The 26385-nt window shown below is 41.0% G+C and overlaps 1 non-coding gene across 1 annotated transcript; it reads left to right on the top strand.

The window, feature by feature from the left end:
- The first annotated feature begins 23330 nt into the window (after positions 1-23330).
- LOC132439063 (U6 spliceosomal RNA) lies at positions 23331-23437 on the top strand. Its single transcript, XR_009522295.1, has one exon. It is a non-coding gene; the product is annotated as a U6 spliceosomal RNA (small nuclear RNA).
- The last annotated feature ends 2948 nt before the right edge of the window (positions 23438-26385 follow it).

Raw genomic sequence — 26385 nt, 5'->3', positions numbered from 1 at the left:
ACTTGGTCCATTTTGTTCAAGATTCTCTCTACTCAGGGCTCAGACCCTCCTCTTCCTCCTTGGGGTGGTACTTAAGATTCCGGGAGCTTAGACCCATTATGGTCTCAGGACTGGTGGGGGTGGGGAGGGATGTAGGTTTGGGCCCTTTGCCAAGACACAGCTCATCTCATCATCGCCCTTGGTGGGGAGCCCTGGTTCCCGCTGGCTCGCCACATGGTTGTTTCCATGGATGCTGGTTGCCACATCCATCTCCATGTGCCCTTTAGACTGGTGCCAGTGCTTCTTCTCTAATTCCCTGAAATTCTCAGAGAGCCCCCTTGAGGGCTTCCATGGTGGCGCAGTGGTTGAGAGTCCACCTGCCGATGCAGGGGACACAGGTTCGTGCCCCGGTCCGGGAGGATCCCACATGCCGCAGAGGGCCTGTGAGCCATGGCCGCTGAGCCTGCGCGTCCGGAGCCTGTGCTCCACAACGGGAGAGGCCACAACAGTGAGAGGCCCGCGTACCACAACAAAACAAAACAAAACAAAACAAAGAAAACAAACCAAAAGAGCCCCCTTGAACTCATTTATGAATTTTATCATTCTTTAATTTACCAAATTCAGCATATATCTTTATTAATTCCTTCATTTTCCTTTTATTAGGCTATTTATCCCCTCTAGCTTCTTAGGTTACATTTTCATGTCATTTGAATTCCTTCTTTATTTTTTATTCATTAAAAAAATGTAAGGTTATAAATTTTATTTTGAGTACAATTTTTACCACATGGTATGAATTGGGATTTATGGTTTTCCAACCATTATTATCTCTGAGGAGACTAAATTGAATATTTAATTTCTTTTTTGACCCTTGCATTAATTTGGATATTTTATGTTTCAGTTTCCAAGGGGTTAGATTTTGTTGTCATTGTCAATGTTTGTATCAATGTCTGTGCTGGTTGCAGTTATAAACATGTGCTTATAAAATTTTTACTTTTAGGAATACATGAAGATTCTTCATGGAAATTCCATCATTTTATATTTTTGTAAATGTTCCATGAACACTGAAAAAAAAAGTTTGTACTGAGTTTGAAATTATAAATAGATATCCAATAAATCCGCGTTTCCTATAAATTTTATCTCCCCAGCACATCTCAACTCCACTTCCTACTATATACATCTTACAACCCCAGAACCCACAACCAGAGCAGGGAGCGTCCTGTGTTTAGGGTTTATAGGTGTCCACATTAAGGGTTCTCTGGAACTCCAAATCAAGTAGGGCAGTGGCAAGAGCTAAAGTCGGCCATGCCCTTCACCCCCACTGCCTTAGCACCCTTAGCCCATGTGGATTCTGCTGTCATGGGAGGTGTGGGTCCAACAGGGCTAGTATTTTCCCTTTGGTTATCCTTTGTCTCGAACCCCAACCAAGAGGTAAAATTATTAGAAGGACATTATTGAGATTCCGTCTTTCTGTTAGTTTACATTTGTATATTACCCTTTATCCATCATTTGGTTTTCAACAGGTGCAAGCTATTTTGTGTACAGCCTTGCTTTCATAGACGGCCATGTTGAGTAGAGCAGTTTTTCAGTCCAAACTGAGAAACTTGTTTTAACAGAGGTATTTAATCCATTTTGGTCTATTGTCTAAATTAATAATTTGATCTCTGTCATTTAATTGGTAATGTTTCTATGATGAATCCTTTGTTTTCTCTTTAACTCATATGAAACATCTCCATTTGAATGTCTAAGACGTATGCCAAATGCAACACATCTCAAACATAGCATTGAGTTCTCTGTTCCCAAAAACCCCTCTGAAGTTTCTCCATTTCATTAAATTGGTACCACCTTCAACATACCTCAGAGTCATCCTTCACTCCCGTCATTCGCAGAAAACCTACATCTCATCTATCTGTATCCTGTTTGCTCAACACCCAAAGTACATCCCAAAGATGACCACCCTGTCCGTCTTCTCTGCCATAAATCAAGTCCAATCCATCACCATTTCTTGTGGAGCTACTGCTAAAGGGTCCTATCTGATTAATTGTACTCAGTCAATACTCACTGAGTTCTTACAATGTGTCAAATGTTTCATAGGTATTAGGGATACATCTGTGGATAAAACACAAATGCAGCTTACATTCTAAGGAATGTAGAGAGACCATAAAGAAAATTGTGTGTGCCTTTATGTGTGTGCCTGTGTGTGTGTGCCTGTGTGCCTGTGTGTTTGTGTATTAGATAGAGATGATAGTGCTATGGAGAAAAAATATAGAAAAGGGGATAAAGGGGAAGCGTGAGAAAGTTGTACTTTTAAATAAAGTGGTCAGAAAGACATCACTTTGAAGAAGACGTTAGTGTAAAACAAAGTGGGGAAGGGAGTGAGCTGTGCAAGACCCAGACACAGAACAGACCTCACGGTGGGCAAGCAGGTGGGGCAGAGTGATGAGGTGAGTGCCAGGAGGTCAAGGCAGTCAGGGACGGGCAGCAGACCATGTAGGGCCTTCAAGGCCACGGGAAGGACGTGAGCCTACGATGGACCAGTGAGGCAAGCCACAGAGGTTTTTGCTTTGTTCTGTTTAACTTGAAATGAAAGCAAACTTTTAAACTTTAGGATGGTTTCAGACTTGCAGAAGTGTCGTAAAGATGGTGCAGAAGCCCCACAGAACGTTCATCCTGTTTCCCTTACTCATCACTTCACTTCACGGTGGTATGTTGGTCTCACGTGGAACCAGCATGGCTGGGTTACCACTCACTCAACCCCACACTTATTTGGAATTTCACCACTTTTCACCTAATGTCCTTTTTCTATCCCAGGATTCCATCCAAGATATCACATTATATCTTGTGGTCCTGGGTCCTTAGTCTCCTCTGGACAGTTTCTCAGACTTTCCTTGTTTTTCATGGTCTTGACAGTTCTGAGGGCAGAATTTTGTACAGTAATCTTCCGTCTGGATTTGCCTGATGTTTTCTCATGACTAGACTGGGGTTATTCCTCATGGTTTCAGACTAAGGTTTTTGAGAGGGAACATTGACCACAATGTAACGTAAAGTTAACATACAACAAATAACATCAAAAGCACCCTCAAGGGATTATAAGGTGTATTTCTAAAAAAAATCGTTAAAGAGGAAAACTAAGGAAATGGTATAAAATATTTCAAACAAAATTACCTTATATAGGTGTGCACCCTGAGCTGTACTTCAAGGATAAATTTGTAATAAATGACCTAGTATTTCAAATCCAAAAAGTAGAAAGAGGGACAACACAAAAATCTAAATCAAGTAGCAGGAAGGAAATAAAAAAGAAAATGATTTAATAACAAATAAACAAAAAGGAGAGTTAATTGATAAAATCAAATACTGTTTTAAAAGAACAATAAAACAGACAGAGAGAGGGAAAGTAAGCATATAAATAATATTAAGAACAGATAATATTAACACAAACATAGTAGAAGTATTTTTTAAAACTATTAGGGTCAATATGAACAACTTTATACCAATAAATTAAAAACTCACGAAATAGACAATTTTCTAAGAAACTATTATTGTCAAGATTGGTCTTAGAGGAAGATTACCAATAAGGCTCACAAGCATAGAAATAGTAATAACAATTGAAATGGTGGTTTGCAATATCTCATCCCCAAAGGCTCAGGCCCAGGTGGTTTTTCTAGCAACTATTAACATAAATTCAAAAAACATATATTTTCTATTATATCTTAACTGTTTCTGAAAAAAAATCTTTTAAAGTAGTACTGCATGAGTCACTTTATAAGGATTGAAGAATACTCTTAAGAAAACTAGAAAATAAAAACACAAAGATGCATGCCTTTGTTTCAGAAATATAAACACAGCAACAAAAAATTATTTCCTTTCTGGTTTCACTTCAGGGAAATACTGAGTCATCTTTGTGGTTAATACAAATTCATCTTTGTGGTTAATACAGTTTAAGGGGGCTCTGATTTTAAATGTACAATAAGCCAGTGTAATGCTTCCCATTGACTTGTTCTATACTTGGTCTGCAGTTACAATTGTTTAAAAAGTGGACATTAAGTCAGGGATTTCTTTCTAAATATTGGGAGGAGTGTTTCAGGAGAGAATAACATATACTAATTTTTGCTTGGCAAAATTCCAGGTTGATACTTTAGACTATATTTTATTGTAAGAAGCTGGGAAATGCTTCATCTTGATTCTTTCCTTTACTCCAACTGGCTATGAAGTTGTTCCAATTTACCACCACTGACTGGATACATCTTCATCATAAAATAAATTCCCATTTGTACCTGTATCTATGTGTTAACTCAAATCCTTCCCATGGATATGACCCCCATCCTCACCTCATTACTCACTCTTGTCAGTGAAGAATGCTTTCAGTCTCTGCAGCTGTAATTTTTTTTCCTCACAAATCAAGGGGTCAAGAGGTAGATGGTTGCTGGTGCCCTGTCTTTAGTTCACGTCTGTCAGGACTAAATTCTCTCAGGTTCTTCTGGCCATTTCAACATGGTGGCAAGATGGCCATTGGGTCCTTGTTCAAGGGGAGAAGGAAGAAAGAGGGCAGAGCAGCATCCACATGCTCTGACCCCATCACAGGACCCAAAGCAGGGTCACGGGGCTCCCTGATTCTAAGGGATGCTCAGTGGGTCTCCAGGTCTTTTAGCATGAGGGAAAGGGGAGAGAATGGCTTTTCTGATTTCAAATTCACATATTTCTTTGTTATCAGTAGTAATTCCTTCACTTTTCCCTTCTTTATTTTTCTTTTTCCTTTTTCTTTTCTTTTCTTTCTCTTTTCCCTCCCTCCCTTCCTTCCTTCTTTCCTTTCTTTTTCTTTTTCTGAGTTAAAGTGACTTTTATCTGAGTGCAAAACTGACTTTGTTCCCAAGATTTTAAAACAATTTGTGTCATTATTTTCTATAGATTTCTTTTTGAAATGCCAATTTTCTTTTTCATCCAATGTGTATAAGAGAGAATTTTTTAGATTTCCAAGTATATTTAAAGTTTTAAAATTTATTTCTCATTTTATTGCATTGTGGACACAGAATGTGGTTTTTGTTATTCATGCTTTCAGCACTGATTGAGGAATTTGGGGTGGCCTAAATTATGGTCATCTTGTAAGTTTTTATTGATGTATAAAAACTTTTATTTTCTTATTTTTTTAAGTAGAGTTTGATACCTTTTATACCTCTTGGCTCAATTGCTCCTAATAAGTAAAATGGATAATAAGTATAAGGGATCATAGTTCTAAATATGAGACTACAATTCCAAAGCTTCTGGAGGAAAATATTGAAGGTTGCCTTTGAGACCTTGCATCTGTTCTTGGAATAGATGCAAATGCATTAACCACAAAAGAATACAAATTGGGGATTTTGACTTCATCAAAATTACAAATTATTAGTCATTGAAAGACAGGTTTAAGTGGAAATATAGACACAGATGTAGAGAGCAAACATATGGATACCAAGGGGGGAAAAGGAAGTGGGATGAACTGGGAGATTGGGATTGACATATATACACTACTATGTATAAAATAGATAACTAATGAGAACCTACTGTATAGCACAGGGAACTCTACTCAATGCTCTGTGGTGACCTAAAAGGGAAGGAAATCCAAAAAAGAGGGGATATGTATATATGTATAGCTGATTCACTTTGCTGCGCAGCAGAAATTAACACAACAATGTAAAGCAACTATACTCCAATAAAAAGTAATAAAAAAAGAAAGACAGTAATAAAAAAAGTAATAAAAAAATAATAAAAAAAAGAAAGACACTTTAAGAAAGTGAAAGGCAAGAAACGGACTGTATTCTCAATAAGTATATTTGACAAAGAACTTTTTCCTAGAATATATAAAGAAATATAAATCAATAAGAAAAAGACAAATGGCCCAATTTTTAAGAAAAGGACAAAAGACTACAACAGATACTTCAAAAGAAAGTATCCAAATGGTCAATCAATCCACTAAAAGGTGTTCAAGTATTGTTACTCATCAGGGAAATGCAAATTAAAACACAGTGAGATCGTGTGCACTTCTACGGAAAAGACAACACCATGCGTTCGCAAGGACGTGGGGCAACTGGGACTCTCAGAGATTCCTGTCTTGGAGTTTACAAACCCTTTAGAAAATGGTTTGGCAATTTCTAACAAAGATAAATGTACACTCACCCTAAAACCCAGCCATTCGACTCCTGGGTATATACCCAAGAGAAATGAAAGCAATATATGTTCATTAAATACTTGCACAAGACAATCTGTGTTATATTCATACAGTCAATTGTATACAACAATACAAATGATCAAACTGTTTATATACACAACAACATGGATGGATCTTAAAAAGACTACACACTGCATAATTCTCTATATATGAAATCGCAGAGCAATCGAAACTGTTCTGTGGTTGACAGTAGAGGTCAGGACGTGGTTACCTTGGAGATGGACTGGTAAGGGACATGAGGGGACCTTCTGAGAGGGGAAATGTCTGTATGTTTCTTGACCTGGATGGAGATTACATAAGTTTATACATATGTAAAAATTCATTATGCATTTTACTGTATGTAAACTATGCCTCAATTTAATTAAAAAGTCTTCTTTCTGATGTTTTATCTACTTGATCTGCCCAGAACTAAGAAAGTTGTGTTTAAGGTTCCAATTATTGGTTTAGAGTTCTGTTTCTTTCCCTTTCTCCTTGTGATTCTACAGGTTTTGCTTCTCTATTTTGATGTCAGGTTACTTGGGGTACAGAAAATTCGAATCGTTTTCTCTTCACGATAGAGGACTATCATCATGATGATTATAAAGTAGGCCTCTCTCTCCAATTTAAATCATTTTCCCTTGAGTTTGTCAGATATTAATTTCTTGGTTCTTGCTCTCTTTTTACTTCTAATTTACATGGTATACTTTTTCTCTTCTTTAAAAAAAATTGTGGTAAAATACACATGACAAAATTTGTCATCGTTGTTCAGTGTACAGTTCAGTGGCATTAAGTATATTTACATTGTTGTACAACCATCACCACCCATCCATCTCCAGAACTCTTTTCATCTTGCAAAACTGAACTCGGTACCCGTTAAACAATAACTCTCCATTCTCCCTTCCCCCCAGCCCCTGGAAACCATCATTCTACTCTCCATCTCTATAAATTTGACTACTTTGGATACCTCTTATAAGTGGAATCATACAATATTGGCCCTTCTGTGACTGGCTTCTTTCACTTAGCACAATGTCCTCAAGGTTCTTCCACGTTGTAGCAGGTGTCAGAATTTCCTTCCTCTTTATGGCTAAATAATATTCCATTGTATGTATATAAGACATTTGGTTTATCCATTCACCCATCTGTAGGCACTTGGGTTGCTTCTGCCTCTTGGTTATTTTGAATAATGCTGCCATGGATGTGGGTGTACAGATATCTCTTGTGAGTCTCTGTTTTCAATTCATATGGGTTTATATCCAGAAATGGAAATGCTGGATCACATAGTAATTCTCTTTTTAATTTTTTGAGGAACCGCTATCCTGTTTTCCATAGTGACCACACCGCTTTACTTTCCCACCAAGCTTGTACAAGGATTCCAATTTCCCCACATCCTCACACATACTTGTTCTTTTCTGTTTATCTGATAGTAGCCAGCCTAATGGGTTTGAGGGGATATCTCATTGTGGTTTTCATTTGCATTTCCCTAATGATTAGTGATGTTGAGCATCTTGTCATGTGATTTTTGGCCATTTGTGTATCTTCTTTGTTTTTTTAAAATAAATTTTAAAATTTATTCATTTATTTATTTTATTTTTGCCTGCATTGGGTCTTTGTTGCTGCACACGGGCTTTCTCTAGTTGCGGCGAGTGGGGGCTACTCTTCATTGCGGTGAGCGGGCTTCTCGTTGCAGTGGCTTCTCTTGCTGCAGAGCACAGGATTTAGGCGCACGGACTTCAGTAGTTGTGGCACGTGGGCTCAGCAGTTGTGGCTCACAGGCTCTAGAACGCAGGCTCAGTTGTTGTGGTGCATGGGCTCAGTTGCTCTGTGGCATGTGGGATCTTCCCAGACCAGGGATCAAACCCGTGTCCGCTGCATTGGCAGGCGGGTTCTTAACCACTGCACCACCAGGGAAGTCCCTGTGTATCTTCTTTGGATAAGTGAGTGTTCAAGCCCTTTGCCCACATTTTAACTTGGAAGTTTGTTTTTTGTTGTTGGGTTATAGGAGTTTTAACATATTCTGGATATTAACCTTTTATCATACACATGATTTGTCTATACTTTCCCCATTCCATGGGTTGCCTTTTCACTCTGTTCATTGTGTCCTTTGATACACAGTTTAATTTTGATGTAGTTTAATTTATCTATTTTTTTTTCTTTTGTTGCCTGTGCTTTTGGAATTAGATCCAAGAAATCATGACCAAATCCAAGGTTATGAAATTTTTCCCTTATGTTTTTTCTAATAGTTTTATAATTTTAAGTCTTACATTTAGATCTTTTTTCTCCTCCTTTCTGCTTGCAAACATTTCTAATCATTTAGTTCCAGTGTGTTGGGGTTTGCTTTTGTATTCAACCTGAGAGTAATCATTCGCTTCAATGGATTTATTTTTCAAATGTATTAGCATGAAAGACATGTTAGGTTTTATTTATGTTATTTCATTTTATTTTTCTGCTTCCTTGATTATTCTGCCCTTTTCCCACCTCCTGCACAGTGGAGGAACACTATCAACCGACAAAAATGAACAATGATGAACCTTGTGATTCTGCTCCGTATGTGTGGGGAAGAGTTTCTGTTGCCTTTATACTTGAATAATACAATGAAATCTTTACTAGATTGCTTTGACTACAATTTTTCTCCTCAAAGCTTAACATAGCATTGCAGTATCTCCTGGCAAAAACTGTTTCCAGGTATTAATGAGCCCAGTCTAGAATTTTTTTCCTTTACAGGTAACCTTCTTCTCTGCTTGTATGGTTCTTGTACTCTTTCTATATTTCTCTAACTCTAGTAACTTTTCAACCCATGTTTGGTGTTGATCTTCCTTTATAAATTTCTCATCAATACATTCCTTCAATAGTTACAATAATTCTTTATTGGACAAGCATTGTGACAAGAAATAAGAATAAAATTAAGCAGAAAAAAACCAAACTTCCTACCTACATAGAGTTTATAGTAAAATGGGAAAGACAGCTATTCACTAGATTATCGCATAAATAAATGTAATATGACCACTTAGAGCCTTAATAAGAGGATGGAAACAGCCCAGAAAACTAGAGAAGAATGAGTGGGAATCAACTCATTGAAGAAGAGTATTGGGAGATGCTCAGGGACTTAGCAATTCCATACGTGAAGGCCCCCCCTCAAGCAGGAGGGAGCTTGGTCTCCACAGGGGATTAAAACCTTAGCTGTAACAAGAGTGCCTGGAGATTCAGGCAGGAGTCAGACAGTTCAGAGTCCCATTGGTCACACTGAGGATTTGGGTCCTAGTTATAAGAGCAGCAAAAAACCCCTGAGCAGTTCTAACCCTGTTGGCCAACAATCAGATTTATTTTCTGAGAAGACCACTCTGCCAGTGTTGTGGAAAATGGATAGGAAACAGTGCGAGTGGATGTGGGTTTACCAGTTAGAAGTACCTGTGTGGTAGCCCAGGGAGAGACGGAGGGAGCACAGGTAGACGGCTGTGTAAGTGGACAAAGTGGATCACCTTGAAACGTAACTAGAAAATGAAATTGACAGAAGCCAGTGCTGAGATGACACAGGAAAACAGAGTTCTCAAAGGTGGTGCCATTCAGGAAGGAAGGAACCCTGGGAGGGGATGGGTTTGGGGCGACAGGGGATCATGAGCTTGGTTTAGGACATCTGAGTTTCGTCCATCTATTTCTTAACTCTTTCAACAAGAATGCACGCCTGTGTGCCAGGCATCGCTGCAGGTTCAGCAATACAGATCTGATGAGCAAGTTTGAAGTATCTTCCCCACATCCAGGAGGAGCTTTCAGGCAGGATCTGCAAGATATGGTCTGGAACTCAGGAAGTAGGTCTGAGGTCCGGGTTGGCACTATACATTTATGTGTTATTTATCCATAGGTGGTCATTGAAACTGGGAATTAGATGAGATGATTCGAGCCTTAGACACTAGGGTGAGAACACTGCATAAGAGGGAAAAATAAAGGACACCTGGGACCACCCCTGAGGAACATCAACTTTTAAATGGGTGTGGTAAGAAAAAGACACTAGGACGGGAGCCAGAGAAAGAGCCGGCAGAGAAGTAGGAGGAAAACAGGGAAGAACTGTACCCCAGAATAAAGGTATGCAAGATGTGCAGGTCAGCAGGACTGAATTTGACCAAGAGGTCAAGTCTAATGAGGCCTGAGTAATATCCCCTCTAACATGGAAGTTATCACTGACCCACCAGGGCTGTTCCATTAGAATAATGGGGTCAGAGGTCAGTGTGGAGTTGGTGAAGGGGGAGTGAAAGGTGAGGACATTGAGAAGGCATGTTTGGAGCCTTCTTTCAAGGAGCCAGGAGCCCCAGTTCAAACCCTGATGCTACCATTTATTAGCTGGTGACCTTGGGCAGGTCACCCTCTGTGACTCCATTGTCTCATGGGTAATAATGGGGTGATGTAGGACCTGCCTCATGGAGTGTGGGTGAGGATTGCATAAGACAATACATGGAAAGTACTTTTAAAATTTCCTGGATTACAAGGGCTTGATAAACGTTAGCTTTAGTGAACATTATACATGGGGTCAGAGGAGGTTTCGATTAATAAGTCTTTCCTTTCCTTCCTCCTCCTTCTTCCTCCTTCTCCTTTTTCTTTTCTAATGACAGACTTGAGCATTAGCCTCCATATGTTATGTTTTTATTTATTCTAGGAAATCAAACCCATTTTGTCCTGACCCTGGTTATTTGGGAAGTGTTGATGATTTTACACACACACACACACACACACACACATACCTATACACATATTCAAATGGACATTTTTTCCAATGGAGAGTCTGTAAGCCAAGTAAAAATGGTATATGCAAGCAACCAATGGTGCCAAAAATTTGATGAGTATTTTATACCAAATGTAAAATAGATAGCTAGTGAGAAGCAGCCTCATAGCACAGGGAGATCAGCTCAGTGCTTTGTGACCACCTAGAGGGATGGGATGGGGAGGGTGGGAGGGAGGGAGATGCAAGAAGGAAGAGATATGGAAACATATGTTTATGTATAACTGATTCACTTTGTTTTAAAGCAGAAACTGACACACCATTGTAAAGCAATTATACTCCAATAAACATGTTAAAAAGTTTTTGATGAGTATTTTAAAGAGAACTTTGACACTATAGTGGTTATTTCTGAAGCAGATATTTTTCTGAAAAATGCTGGTCTTCCGTCCAGAAAAAGGAAAACTATGAGTTGCTTCTCACAGTGAATTGAGTAGAGGCTGGAAGAATCTCTTCTTGCAGCCAATCTGAACTCTTTTACGCGATGAAACTAGGATATGAGTATACATAGGTATATATGTATGTATTTCTACTGTTAGTCTATCTTTGTTCATTTAACAAATTTTCTTCACATGGCACCTGGCAGAGGACTTGTGATACTAAGGAGAGTGAGTGGCAGACATGTGCATTCGCTGAGGACTTGGCTGCTGGGGAGAAAGGATACAGGAACAGAATCGTCAGAGGTCACAGGGTGAGGGTCTCCTATGATGCTTCAGCTGCACCGCAGCTGTGCGGGGTGCTGCCCCTTCCCGGAGGTCTCTCTGATCCAGGTCTTGGAGGATGAGTTCCCAAGCTGGGAAGAGACAGGGAACACCCTGGGCTCCTGGAACAGTCCGTGCAAAGACTCAGATGCACAGAGGGAAATGGGAATTTGGGAATCGTGAGGACTCCAGCAGCCAGAGAACACCACTCCTGGGGGAGAGGGAGCGGTACTAAGCCTCCATCCATCTCACTTCTCCCCAAGCATTTTGTGATGCTTTGTGACCATTTTATTTCTACTCCCTGACAGTTTAATTTTCTAGGATACGTTCCCACTAGGGCCTAGTTAGGTAGAATACCAGTATACGTTTATTTAATCATCATAAGTTGGCTGCAGGCCAAAGCAGTGCTTGTAAACACCTTTATAAAATAAGGAGAACCTTCCTGGATTCTTCAAAGTACTAAATCTGTCTTGCACAAGGCGGATGTTAAATGCCACCCCCCACCCTACCCCGCTACGCCACTGCTAAAGCAGATGTGGAGAATATTTAACATAAGCGATTGTTGTGATAAAATTTTAGAGTAGAGAGTTACTAAGCTTGAAAAACAAGAACAAGTTACAAGAACTTTTGAAGAAATCTGTTTTTTTTTTTTTTTTAAGGACAGGCAGAAACTGGCTGAGTAGCTTAAAGAGTTTGAAAGTGATATCCCACCTGCATCACGATTTCCACCAAGTCCCTCCTGGGGGTGACGCCCCCCCCGTGGTGTCACTGGAAAGGCATAGGCTCTGTGTTTTCAGGGCTCCAGCTTGGTTTTCATGGAGTCAGGATTGGCATCCCTGGCCAGTTGGCAGAGTTTTCTGGAAAGAGGCTGAGTTGAAGGGACTTTGATGCTTTATGTTTCCCGATGACTGTCAAGTGAGGGAAGGCTTGAATGAAGGTTCATGGCTGTGCCATTCTCTGTAATTGAAAATGCTACATAAAAAATAAAATATGTCAACAGTTCCTGCTGCCTGCGTTGCATCCCGGAGGGCTGTGGACATTTTAAGTTATCCCTGCGACTTAAAAGAATTATAACCACAGAGGTTGTGAAGGACAGCTGGTTTGCAAAGCTGCTTTGGGTAAACCTGTCACAGCTCATGAGTAAACAGAATCTGAATACAGACGCTGCACGTAGGGGAAATCAATTGCTTTTTCTACAAAATTAAAGGAAGAGTTTTGCTCAGGGCGATGTGACGATGCCTTGCAACTGTTCTGCATTAAGTGCAACTTTCTTCTTGCTTTCTCGCCGCCCAACTTTCCTTTCTTCTACAGCGAGCCGTTGAGGTTGTGTACTGTGCACTGGGAATATCTAAACTGGAAATAATTAAAATATATATTTCATTTATAGTGGGCCTTATGTGAGGAGAAGGAAAGATTGCCACAGCTTCCTGACTATATGAGTTAATGATGTGTTCTGCATTTTCTTAATTTTCCACATTTTAACGGCCTCTGTTCCTTATTTGGGGGCAGGGAACTCTGAGAGGCATGGGATACAGACTCACTCGGGCAAAAACTCTGAGCTCGAAAGAATACGAGGGGATGGCGTGGAGAAAGTCAAGTTACTCATGTGGTTCCTTGACGTTACTTTCCTCCAGTTTCTTCCTTCAGTGTCAGAGCTAGCCTATTATCAAGGATGAGTTTCAGACTGGAGAATGGTTTAAAGCCATTGTGGTATTCCATTAGGGTGTGTTTTTAGAAGATGATAAATAAGTGAACTTTCAAAATGAAGTTCCAAAAATAATTATAAATAAAGGAAAGTACAGACCCCTACAGAAAAACAACAAACCCACAACTCTGTGTGCATGTGTGTGTGTGTGTGTGTGTGTGTGTGTGTGTCGTAAATACATTATATACATGTCCACAGTGGAATGAAGTCATTGGTAGGTTAAGACAAACGCCCAATTAATTTGGACATCATTTTGATGGAGACTAAGCTAGCATAAACAAAGCCAGAAATAGGATACAAAGGGTAAACTGATTATAAATCTTGGGGCTTATTTGTATGACTGGGTTGCATAACTGAAGCTTATAAAGGAAAGAGTGTCCTACATTGAGTTACAAGTGTGCTTTTGGTTGTGGTTAACTATAAAGAGAAGAAATATGAAAGTCATTCACGTTTGCAGATAGGAACTCTATGGGGGAAATCTAAGAAATCAGGATGCATTCTTATTTATCCTGTGATTTTTCAAATTGCAAAGAAATATTATTTCTAGAAAGGATTGACTTAAACATATCTAAAGGCAATGAATCAAAAACTAAAGCACAGGGCTTCCCTGGTGGCGCAGTGGTTGACAGTCCGCCTGCTGATGTAGGGGACACTGATTCGTGCCCTGGTCCGGGAAGATCCCACATGCTGCGGAGCGGCTGGGCCCGTGAGCCATGGCCGCTGAACCTGCGCGTCCAGAGCCTGTGCTCCGCAACGGGAGAGGCCACAACAGTGAGAGGCCCGCGTACCGCAAAAAAAAAAAAAAAAAAAAAGCACAAAGGGCACGAAACATTTGATCCAAGATAATCCCTGTGAAAAGTCAGTGACAGGATGAAAATGTATCTTCCCCAATTGAAACCCATAGCCTCTGGCTCAGAGCCGGGCTTTGAGGGCGGAGTATGAACATTCTCTTGCAAATTGCCTGGCATCCTGGCACCAGACAGTAGATTTCTCTGAAATTACATCCTAACATCCCGGTAACCGGGTGATTATGAATGTTCATCTCGTTGAATGAAATCTGAATTTACAACGACTGATCAGAAAAAGAAAATTTCTAATGGTTGTGAAAGAGGAACAAATATGGAGAAAGATAAATTGATTCTGCCTCAGGTTGGAATCTTCCTGAAACTGCCCTGAGACAAGGATTTGGGCACAAGCAATTTACTGGGAAGTAATCCCAGGAAGCTGTGAGCAGGCAGAACGAGAGACAGGGAAGAGGAGGAAGCCAACAGAGCATGCCATTGTGGCCCCCTGGGGTGCACACCTTGGGCAGCCCTGGGAAATGATGCAGAGTGGTCCCACCCGATGGAGACATATGTTGGGGGAACAAGGGGCATCTCTCTTGGGCTTCCCTGTCTGCTAACAGAGCATAGGTATGGGGCAGTAGGAAGTCTCTCCCTTGAAGGGGTGAGAGCAGCCCTGCCTGCCAGGAGCTGAATGCCCAGGGCTGGCTTATGCTTGTGGGAGCACAATGGTGTGAGGCTAAGACACAGTTGGAATCTTGATGTAAACCTACTGTGACCTTTTTATTCCATGGGAACAGACTGCTGTACTCCTAACCTGTACCCCTTTGTCTTATAGTCATGTACTACTTGTTCTGGAGAGATGCCAGGCAAGAGCATAGAACATGTGTGCAAGGACATGAACATATCTGGTAAAATAGATTCACAGTTACATCATGTATGATGCATGCCTCACTAACAGTGAATCGGACATCAGCTGTGTTCATAGCCAAAGCTTTGTTCATTTTATTATCCTATCATCACAGACAACTCTTACTTTGCCTGTGTTTCCCGACTAGGAGAAAAGGATGCTAGGGAGTGCATCTCAGTGAGTCAGAGAGCCTTGTGCACCCCTGGATTCCTCCTGTGATCCCTCCCTTTTTATCTCCAAACATGTGTGCACGTCATGTCACCAACGGACAACTGAGACGCTAGAGTAACCCTGTGTGGAAAGATGGTACCGTCTTTCTCTGTCATCACGCCTTCTCACCCCTAACTCAGCATGCCGGCCCCTTTACTTAACAAGGAATGAGCAGCTGTGACTGACAGGGGTGGTTGGACACTAGTGAGGGAAACCGACCCATCTTCTCTCCGCATCTACAATCCCGCCCTCCTGCACGTAAATCCAGGTTATTGCTCACAGTTATAACTGATAAGGGCTCCGGGCCACCTTATTATGCACACTAGATGCTACCGCAGCACCACAGAAGAGCATCTGATAAATGGTTTGGATAAATTATCTGCCCCTCAAATAAATAGTCTTAGCAGTTGCAGAGGAAAGTACTCTTATCCTTGCCTCCCCATGTGTCAGAGACACCAAAAGCTACAGAAGCAACCTGAAACTCACGTTCTCCTGATGGGTAATCCGATTCTTCTCTAGACAAGACGTGTGAACTCTTACCTCTGTGTCCCGGCACCATGAACTCTAGACTCGCTGAATGGGTGGTGGAGACCTGGATCCATCTTCTTACAAAAAGCTTGGTCCATGTGGTCCTCAGCATTGGGCAGAAAAAAGGAGAGGAATTTACTGTCTTAATAAGTGAGCCAAGGGCTTATTTTGATGTATGCCCTTCTCAAGGCTTCACCTTGGCAATGAGGATATACACACCTATAAAACTGAGGAAGTGTTATTTGTTTTAATTCCTGACCTCATTTGTGATTCATCAATGTGGCTGGTGACACTACAGATAGATTTCAGATCTTTTGGGTTTCCCTGTTTCACAGTACTTAACTGCTCTGCACCCCCTGTTATGGACTGAATTGAGCCCTCCTCCTCCCCCCAAATTGTATTTGGAGATAGGGCCTTTACAGAGGTAATTAAGGTTAACTGAGGTCAGAAGGGTGGGCCACGATTCTGACAGAATTGGTGTCCTTATAAGAAGAGGAAGAGGCACCAGCAGACTCTCTTTTTATGCCTACACATGGAAGAAAGACTTTGTCAGGAAACAGTAAGATGGTGGCCTTCTCTGGCCAGGAAGAGAAGCCTCACCAGACACCAACCCTTACAGCACTTTGATCCTGAACTTCTGGCCTCCAGAGCTGTGAAAAAATAAGCTTCTTTGTTCAAGCCACTCAGTCTGTGGTAGTGTGGTAGTTTGTCATGGAAGGCCCAGTAGGCAGCTGCATCTCCACTCCTCTTGTAGGGTAAGGGATGAAGTGTGTATGAACTTGGTTTCATCTCTTCTGCTATGTTGGAACCTGCTCTGAAAGCCTTTTTTTTTCATGACTTTGCATGACACTTGGGATCAAAATTTATATCTTTTAGAAAAAAATCAGTTGGGTAGAATCTTGCAAAACATGCATTTGGTGGGGCAGGGGTGCCTTTCAACTTGAAGAGGTTTGGGATCCCTGATGATCTGAAGAGCTTTCTTTCGGCTGAGCTATAAACAGGCCTATGCTGTAGAGGTGTTGATCCCTCCCTGTGGAGCTGGTTTCTGACATGGCTGGGAACTTGTAGATACTGGATGACTCATCCAGGAAAGTAAAGGGATTGAAATGTCCTGTATGTTCCCTCCCCATATTGTCTACTTTTGAGATACTTTGGGGTCAGATCAAATGATCAGCTGTAGGAGACCAAACGGAATGGTTTGAATCAAGTAAATGTTTGGAGATCATTGTGCAGTTTGCTTCATGGGGCCATGGTTCTATGGATGGCGAGTAGCATCAAGAAGTTCAAATAGGGACTTCCCTGGTGGTGCAGTGGTTAAGAATCTCCTGCAAATGCAGGGGACATGGTTTCGAGCCCTGGTCTGGGAAGATCCCACATGCCGCGGAGCAACTAAGCCCGTGCACCACAACTACTGAGTCTGAGCTCTAGAACCTGCGAGCCACAACTGCTGAGCCCACGTGCCACAACTACTGAAGGCTGTGTGCCTAGAGCCCGTGCTCTGCAACAAGAGAAGCCACTGCAATGAGAAGCCTGTGCACTGCAAGGAAGAGTAGCCCCCACTAACCGCAACTAGAGAAAGCTTCCGTGCAGCAATGAAGACACAACGCAGCCAAAAATTAAATAAATAAATAAGAAGAAGCTGAAAGACTAGTAAATTACCATCGTGCTATGGAAACTGGATGTGGATGTCAGCTGAGTATTTGCTGCTACCAGTAGAGATGTGAGTGTGAAACACAGAGAGAGACAACTGAGGCCATTAACATCCTAACATCTTTGTTAATAAAAGGCATGGTCCTACCCACTCAGTTGACTTTCTAGGACTCTGTAACTAGAGGCTGAATTAAAATGTAAGACTGAATTGTAATGGTTTAAATATTTAACACGTAATTTAACTGAAAATACTCTATGGCAGTCATGGAGGTGTGCTGTTGGGATATTTCTCTAAGAAAGAACTTGCCGACCAGCTGTGAGGAGAACAGACAGCAGTTCTGGAATCTGCTGCAGCATTTGTAGTGGACCAGGAAGCCTCCGGTCAGTGATGGAGCATCCTGGGGTCTGCCTGTTTCTGCCAGTCTCTGGAGTTTCTTTTTATTTTCTCAGGTCTGTCCTGCGGGCTGAGGCTCCTCCTACCCAAGCCTCTTTCCTTCCCTCATCCCATCACCGGAGACCTGCAGAATGATCTGAAGGCTTCCCTCCCCACTCCTGCCCCCTCCTTTATCTGTCAGAGGTGTTACTTCCACTATGTCTCTGGTATTTGTAACTCTGCCTTGGCATTTGCTTCCTGAAGGACCCAACTGACATTCACTGAATAAGGTAAAACAACTTGTATTTCACCTCTGGCTTTTTATATAAACTCCTACTTCACGGAAGCCAGTTGAAGGGCCAGGGAAAACCATAGAAGAACCCAGAAACTTTGGGGGGGAGGTTGTTATTGCATTTGAGAGCCAGCAAATAGGTTTCCTTTTTTTTTTTTTTTTTTGACTCAGTCTAACTACCTAATTTATAAAGCTACTAAGTGCCCTGAATTTACTTTGCATTTGAAATACTATCATGATTATCTGTTGGTCTCTTCGTAGCTGTATAACCAAAGAACTATCACATAGTAATCTGGGTTACTTTAAGCCAAATGACTCAAGCTTCAACTGGATTTCATATGACAATATTTTAACCATAAATGTCATAAAGGAGTTTCATCATGGAAAGATTTATTAATCACGGTACTGCTGTTTTTAGACCTTGGTGGAAAGCAAAGCATCATCTGTGAATATTTTTTGCTGACTTTAGATCTCTCAGAAGTGTAGCAGCCACCACGCCCACCACAGAAGAAGAAAGGCAATGGATGGTTCATTTCTTACTTATGTTCCATTATGCAACCTCTCTCTATGGAAAACAAAGGGTCCACAGGGTTCAAGAAACTTTAAACACAATCATCAGTAACCACTGCTTTATATAATGGCAGCAGCCACTCTTGGTAATTCAAAGGCAACATACCAACTTGTTATGTTGGGTTGACCATTAACTCCAAGGGCAAAATTGCAGATCTGCTGGAATCTGCAGTTATCTGAGTTTTGATGATTATGAAAGGGTTGATTTGGATTTTGATAGTCTTTTTATTACCCAGAAAACCACACTGTCTGCTAAAACAGATTGAAAAAGAAAAGACAGGTAGGCATATATGATATTGTATTTCTAAAAGTACAATTAAGAAAACAGAGGTCTAAACAGAGAGTCAAGACACTTGACCACGTGAATCCTGTTTTGTTCAGGGAAAGTTATTTTGAACTGAAGAATGGTCTATATTGCGGATGTTAAAATGTGGCTTAATTTCTAAAATTTGCATATAGGTATACAAGCTAGTGGCTAGCATTTTTTCCCAAGACTAGATGGAAATAAAATCCATGGAATAAAAATCCTGTCTCTTTCTAGCTGTGTGATCTTGGACAAAGTAACCTCTCTGAACCTCTGTTTTCTCATGTATAAAAATGGTGACCCTGGTACCCAGCTAATGGAACTGCTGTGAGGATGTTGGGAGGACATATATGCTCAGAGTGAGCTTTAAACAAATGATTCCAGACATAAATGGTGGTAAGGATGATGGTGAAAAAAATGCAAAATATATATATGAAATGTTGGAAAAGTACTTGAAGTCTTATTTACAGTAACCATTTTGTTTCTTGAAACTATTTTTTAAAATGAAAAATACAAGAAACTCTAGCCCAGTAAAGTAATAATTGTTAAAAACTCTGAATCAGTGGGATTCATTTAATAAGGTGGATGGGGTATTCTGAGAAACTTTAAGATGGTCACTAAATTTATTTGAGTACTTACTGTAGGATTTGCTACGTAATTGTGATTGAAAATATGTTTCTCAACTATTTCAGAAGTAAATACAGTTAGTTCCATCCCCCCGATCTCAAGTGTATTAATAAATCTACTCAGTAAGTGGTTTTTATTTCTTCTTTTTCTTTTTAATTCCGAGAAGAAAATTTGAAGATCATGTTGAAATAGAGCCAGATGGTCAGATCTGACTTTTCACATTAGGTGAATGCTCATAATTTTCTTTATCCTGAAACAACCACAAAAGCAGAAATCATGGTGAATGGCCTCCAAGAACATCAAATCCAGATAATCTCAGGGGTTTTATGTTCTGTCAAACATTTCATCAAATGGCATGAGAAACATATCTTTCATGTCCTTTTCATTTTTAAAAAGGCTGTATCCTTTATATTAGGGGAAAGTAGTTTTGATATGTGTTTTAAATTACTGCATATAATAACAGTCTCTAGAAATGTATCTTTCTTTTTTTAAGCCAATGCAAAGTTTTTTCTATAAGCATAGTCAATTCATTTAATTCTCTTTCAGATAAAACTTTAAAAATCTGAGATCACTCTCTTCCACCTTATATAAAACAAAGAAACCGTTATGATTTTAGGTATGCAAGAATTTTTCATCCTTTTCCACTGGATGGAATTTAAAAAAATTGATGAATAGGTTACATATAGTAGGTCAAGATGATAACTAATCTGATTTTTAAAAAAAGAAACATAGGCTTGTGCAGCAGAAGAATTGGGAAATGTGTTATCTAAATATGTCATGGGAAATATGGACTTTAATCTGTAACATATGTGAAGTTTAATCATTAAGCAATGAATTCCTCTTCTGAGGTCTGTATGGTGAGTATCAATGAATATAATATTTTTTGAGCTGAATGAAATGCCCAAGACCAATCTCTCAAGATTTAATTACCCACTTAAAAGTCCCCAGAGTTTTTGAAGGAAGCCCCAGGACCCATAGATCAAGCTCCTTGGTGGTTGCTCTGCATTGGAAGGTGAACCGACAGCAAGGGGTCTCCTCTATCTGGAATTTTGAAGTAGGTCATGCAGAACAGAGAGCCTGCCCCATGCCCAATCATCGGTGCCCTTGTAGATCCCACAAACCCAAGGGCCTGACCTCCCGATGGTGATGTGAATAATTGAATACAGTAACAACATTAACTTCCAATTAATGAGATTGGAGCTGAGAGAATAAGGTCACGTGACAGGGAGATATGGAGGTGGAAGGTGGGTCCACCTTAGAAAGAATCTTCAGGAAAGGCTTTTCTAAGGAGATACCATCTGAGCTGAGACCAGATAGAAAGGAGGAGCCACCCTGAAGGAACAGCAAGTACCATCTCCTGAGGTGAGGCAGAGCTTGGCAGGTGTGAGCAGGGGCAATGGGGCCAGTGTGAATGGAGAGCAGGGCCTGGGAGATGGAGTGACTAGCTGGACTGGGAGGCCATGCTTGGGACTTTGATGTTCTTGGAAGAGAACTCATGGGAAGCACTGAAGAATGGAAAGCTGGGTAGTGACATAAGCTGATTTATTATTTTAAAAGCTTCCTCCATCAGCAATCCAACATGGTGGAATAGCTTCCAGTTAGGAAGTCCTATAGCCCAATCCATAGTTACGGTGATGGTGGTGTGAATCATGGTGGGGGCAGTGAGGTGGCGGGCAATGAGCTGACATGACCGGCAGGTGAAGTCAAGGTGAGGTCAACGTGTGGGATGTGAGAAGGGAGGGTTTCGCCTCAGCAAACTGGCTGGTAAAGAGACCAATGAGTGAGATGCGGAATTTGGGTGAAGAAGGGATTTTAAGGATGATGTTCAGGAGATTTATTTTAGAGATATTAATTTTGAGAAAACATTTGGACAACCAGTCCCAGATTTCCAGCAGGCAGATTAGATACTGGTCCATGATGCCTTATCCACAATTCGAGAATCAATAAATCTCCAAGAAATGGAAAATTTTTCATAACTCTTTTGACAGACTTGAACCAACATGAGGCAGCCCTGGTTTATTGCTCTGGCACCGTTCATATATTCGAAGCAGAGATATTGATGTGTGTGATCACAGGGTGCACCCCCAGACTCCACTGGGGTGCAGCATGCCATGCACACCAGATTAGTTTTCTAAAATTCCCAAGGTTGAAACACATTTACCTCTCTCCCCTGCCCCCATGTGTTGCATGAGGACCTGTGGATTTCTGTAAAGTCTGGAAGTAAGTGGAAGGGATAATTCTGGAGAGGCACACTGGGGACCTGGAATCCTCAAGGGAAAAGGAAAAGGGGGTAGATTTGGGAAAGTCATGATCACTCTCTGAAGTTTCAATGGGATTTTCAGCAAAAAGACCCTGACTTCTTGAAAACTCCAGTGTGCCCTGAAGACTTGTTGGGAGGATGTAGGATCTCCCTACAGGGCAGCATCCAGCCCTGGGAGGTGTCAGTTCTGCTCAGCCCCTAAACTCTAGTTTGGCAGGAGAAAGCATGCTTTCAGAGTCCACCATCCTGGTTTTAATGGTTCAGCACAGCCTTCTGACTAGGATTTTAGGGGATTGTTTTTATGCTATATGGTTATTAATTATAGCTTAGAAATTATTTTATGTATGAAGTGCTTTTTATTTATTAAGACCAGCATAAATTTTCCCATGACATTCAGGGTATAAAATGCCATGGTTCTGGGCTTCCCTGGTGGCGCAGTGGTTGAGAGTCTGCCTGCCGATGCAGGGGACATGGGTTCGTGCCCCGGTCCGGGAGGAGTCCACGTGCCGCGGAGCGGCTGGGCCCGTGAGCCATGGCCGCTGAGCCTGCACGTCCGGAGCCTGTGCTCTGCAATGGGAAACGCCACAATAGTGAGAGGCCCGCGTACCGCAAAAAAAAAAAAAAAAAAAAAAAAAAATGCCATGGTTCTTTCTCTTTTTTTTTAAAGTATCAAATTAAATTCAGCTTGAGCTCCCACTCACCAGCCTAGGGAAGAAATCCAGGATCTGTGATGTTTTGGGGGGGATCCTTCCTCCATCCTCTCCCCTAATTCCAGAGAGCCTAAGGGATTACTCAGTCAGGGAAAATGGGGATGTCCCTGTCTTCACATGTGAGTGACTGGCCGTCATTGCAATTGCTTCTGGCTCAGACCCCCTGGTCCACCTGAGGCTGGCCAGCTCCCTATAAGCCATGTCCACCCCCTGAGCCCTCTGCTGCTGGGACCTGGCATTTGGCACTGTAACTCCATGGGATTCACTGGTGTAGGTAGGACTTGGAGTTATCTGGCCTTCCCCATTTGTGGATTTTTTTTTTTTTTTTGTGGTACGCGGGCCTCTCACTGTTGTGGCCTCTCTTGTTGCAGAGCACAGGCTCTGGATGTGCAGGCTCAGCAGCCATGGTTCACGGGCCCAGCCACTCCACGGCATGTGGGATCTTCCCGGACCGGGGCACGAACCCGTGTCTCCTGCATCGGCAGGTGGACTCTCAACCACTGCACCACCAGGGAAGCCCCCCATTTGTAGAATATTGCCCTTCTGTGCAGCAGCATCTTGCCTGGGAGCAGGCCCTCCAATCTCTGACTATGAAAGCCCCTAGCTTCCCTCCACACCACCAACCTGGACAGTCCTCCAGTCCTCCTCATCCTCAAAGGTAGGAGAAAGGTGCACTTTGCTCCAGGTAAGTCTATAGCAGCGACAAAAACACAAGATACCAGCAAGTTTTTCATACCCCTTAACAGACTAAACAGACCTAGAAAACAAACAACAACAAAAAATCTTGTGCTCACTTCAGTAGCACATATATTAAAATTGGAACAATACAGAGAAGATTAGCATGGCCCCTGTGCAAGGTTGACATGCAAATTTATGAAGTGTTCCATACTTTTTTCTGACTTCAGACTATACTATAAAGCTACAGTAATCAAAACAGTTTGGTACTGGCACAAGAACAGAAATATAGATCAATGGTACAGGATAGAAAGCCCAGAGATAAATGCACTCACCTAGGGTCAACTAATCTATGACAAAAGAGGCAAGAATATACAATGGAAAAAAGACAGTCTCTTCAATAAGTGGTGCTGGGAAAACTGAACAGCTACATGTAAAATAATGAAATTAGTACACTCCTTAACACCATATACAAAAATAAACTCAAATGGATTAAAGACCTAAATGCAATACTGGATACTATAAAACTCCTAGAGAAAAACATAGGCAGAATACTCTCTGACATAAATCTCAGCAATATCTTTTTTGATCCACCTCCTAGAGTAACGAAGATAAAACCAAAAATAAACAAATGGGACCTAATTAAATGTAAAACCTTTTGCACAGCAAAGGAAACCATAAGCAAAACAAAAAGAAAACCAACAGAATGGGAGAAAATATTTGTAAACGAAGCAACCCACAAGGGATTAATCTCCAGAATACACAAACAGCTCATGAAGCTCAATATCAAAGAAACAAACAACCCAATCAAAAAATGGGCAGAAGATCTAAACAGACATTTCTCCAAAGAAGACATACAGATGGCCAAAAGGCACATGGAAAGATGCTCAACATCACTAATTATTAGAGAAATGCAAATCAAAACTACAATGAGATATCACCTCACACCAGTCAGAATGACCATCATCGAAAAATCTACAAACAATAAATTCTTGAGAGGGTATGGAGAAAAGGGAACCCTTCTACACTGTTGGTGGGAATGTAAATTGGTACAACCATTATAGAGAACAGTATGGAGATTCCTTAAAAAAGCAAATATAGAACTACCATATCATCCAGCAATCCCACTGCTGGACATACATCCAGAGAAAACCATAATTCAAAAAGATACATGCACTCCAGTGTTCACTGCAGCACTGTTTACAATAACCAAGACATGGAAACAACTTAAATGTCCATCGACAGATGAATGGATAAAGAAGATGTGGTACATATGTACAATGGAATATTACTCAGAGATAAAAACAAATGAAATAATACCATTTGCAGCAACACGGGTGAACCTAGAGATTGTCATACTGATTGAAGTGAGTCAGACAGAGAAAGACAAATATCATATGATATCATATGTGCTTATATGTGGAATTAAAAAACATGGCACAAATGAACTGATTTACAAAACAGAAACAGAGTCACAGATGTAAAAAACAAACTTATGGTTACCAGGGGGAAAGGTGAGGAGGGATAAATTGGGAGATTGAGATTGACATATGCACTATATATAAAATAGATAACTAATAAGGACCTACCGTATAGCACAGGGAACTCTACTCAATACTCTGTAATGACCTATATGGGAAAAGAATCTTAAAAAGAGTGGGTATCTGTATATGTACAACTGATTCACTTTACTGTACACCTGAAACTAACACAACATTGTAAATCAGCTATGCACCAATAAAAATGTGAAAAAAATCCTACAAATATCTGCTCATTGCAATGTTCTCAGTGTATAAAACATAAGATGCTCTGTAGAATTACGATGCAAAGGGAAGGAGAGGAAAAGTTTTGAGGAAACTTTAGGCAGCTTTCCCTCCAGTTTTATCTCTCATGCTGGCTCTGTGTCCTGTATTTCTATAGTGACATAGCTGAGGTGTTAGAGTATGTGCAGATTGTGTCTTGTTTTCTTTCAATAATTTTGGATTGTCATGCTTCATTCTCAGGAAATATGTCTGAAAAGGAAGTGAGGATGCCAGCCTCATAGCTTACACCTAGAACAGGGCAAACAAGCCTCTCTCTTCCCTCAGCCGGGCACACACGGTCTCAAAGAGACTTGTGGGCATAAAAGAAGGCTAAAAATAAAACAAGACTATAAACATCGTTTCATGGTGACATCGGCAGGAACTGATTTTCTTAACCATTTCTCTCGACTGTTTCCCCTTTTTCACAGATTCTTGTAACTCTCTCATTAATGTCTAGCTATATTTCTAAATTTTTCCTTAGGAAAAACAGTTTGAAGTCAAAGACCTTGGTCAAAGGACATGAACTTTTTGGTTAGCATTTGTTCAGTACAACACTTTTCTCTGAAAATGATATATTATCATCTTAAAATTTGGAAAATACAAAAAAAACACCCCCCGTAAAATGAATAACATAAAAATCGTAAATATTCTGATAACCTAGAGAAAATTACTGTCAGTACTGTGACATCTATAATCCCATATGATTTTAACATATGTTTCTGCTTCTTTTATTAATGTTACTTACTGTTAATTGTATTTTTCCATATCATTAAATATTATTTGAAAACGTGATTTAAATGGCCTGATCTCCCTCACACATCATAACACATTGAGCAGTTTCCCTTTCGTTGGCTTTACTTGGCTGTTTCCCTCCTCTTTACTATCTCAAATACTATGGCCATCAAAACCCCAGGGTTGAATCTTGAAACCTCTACCAGCTCAGGGCCACCTCAGGGATGAGGACGTTGAAACCAGGAACCAGGACATGCACAGAGGTCTCTTCAGGCTGCTGTCGGCACATTTGCATACTCCAGGCAACTGCCAGGAGGTGCCTCTCTGGGTGGATGTGCCTCCCCTGAGGGGACTGATCAGAGAACAGGGCCCCTTTCCTAGGGCTGGCGCAGCCTTGCAGATACATAATGGGGTAAGCAGAGTTGGGCTAGGTTTGGGCACCCACCTTCTTGGCCATGTGCATTTATTGCAGTCAACAACCTGGTCAACCTTACAGAGCTGTCATGCTACATGTGACTTTTTACCCAAAGTAAATGACAGAACTGGTTGGCAGATCCAAATGTGGTCAACCCCAGCTCTGCTGCTCCTTTAGCTGCTTCAAAATGCCTTCCTGATCAGGTCAAGAGGCTAGC

Source organism: Delphinus delphis, chromosome 15 (assembly GCF_949987515.2).
Source record: "Delphinus delphis chromosome 15, mDelDel1.2, whole genome shotgun sequence".
Lineage (NCBI taxonomy): Eukaryota > Metazoa > Chordata > Mammalia > Artiodactyla > Delphinidae > Delphinus > Delphinus delphis.
Note: the sequence above shows the minus strand (reverse complement) of the source record. Positions and strands in the feature narration are given on the sequence as shown.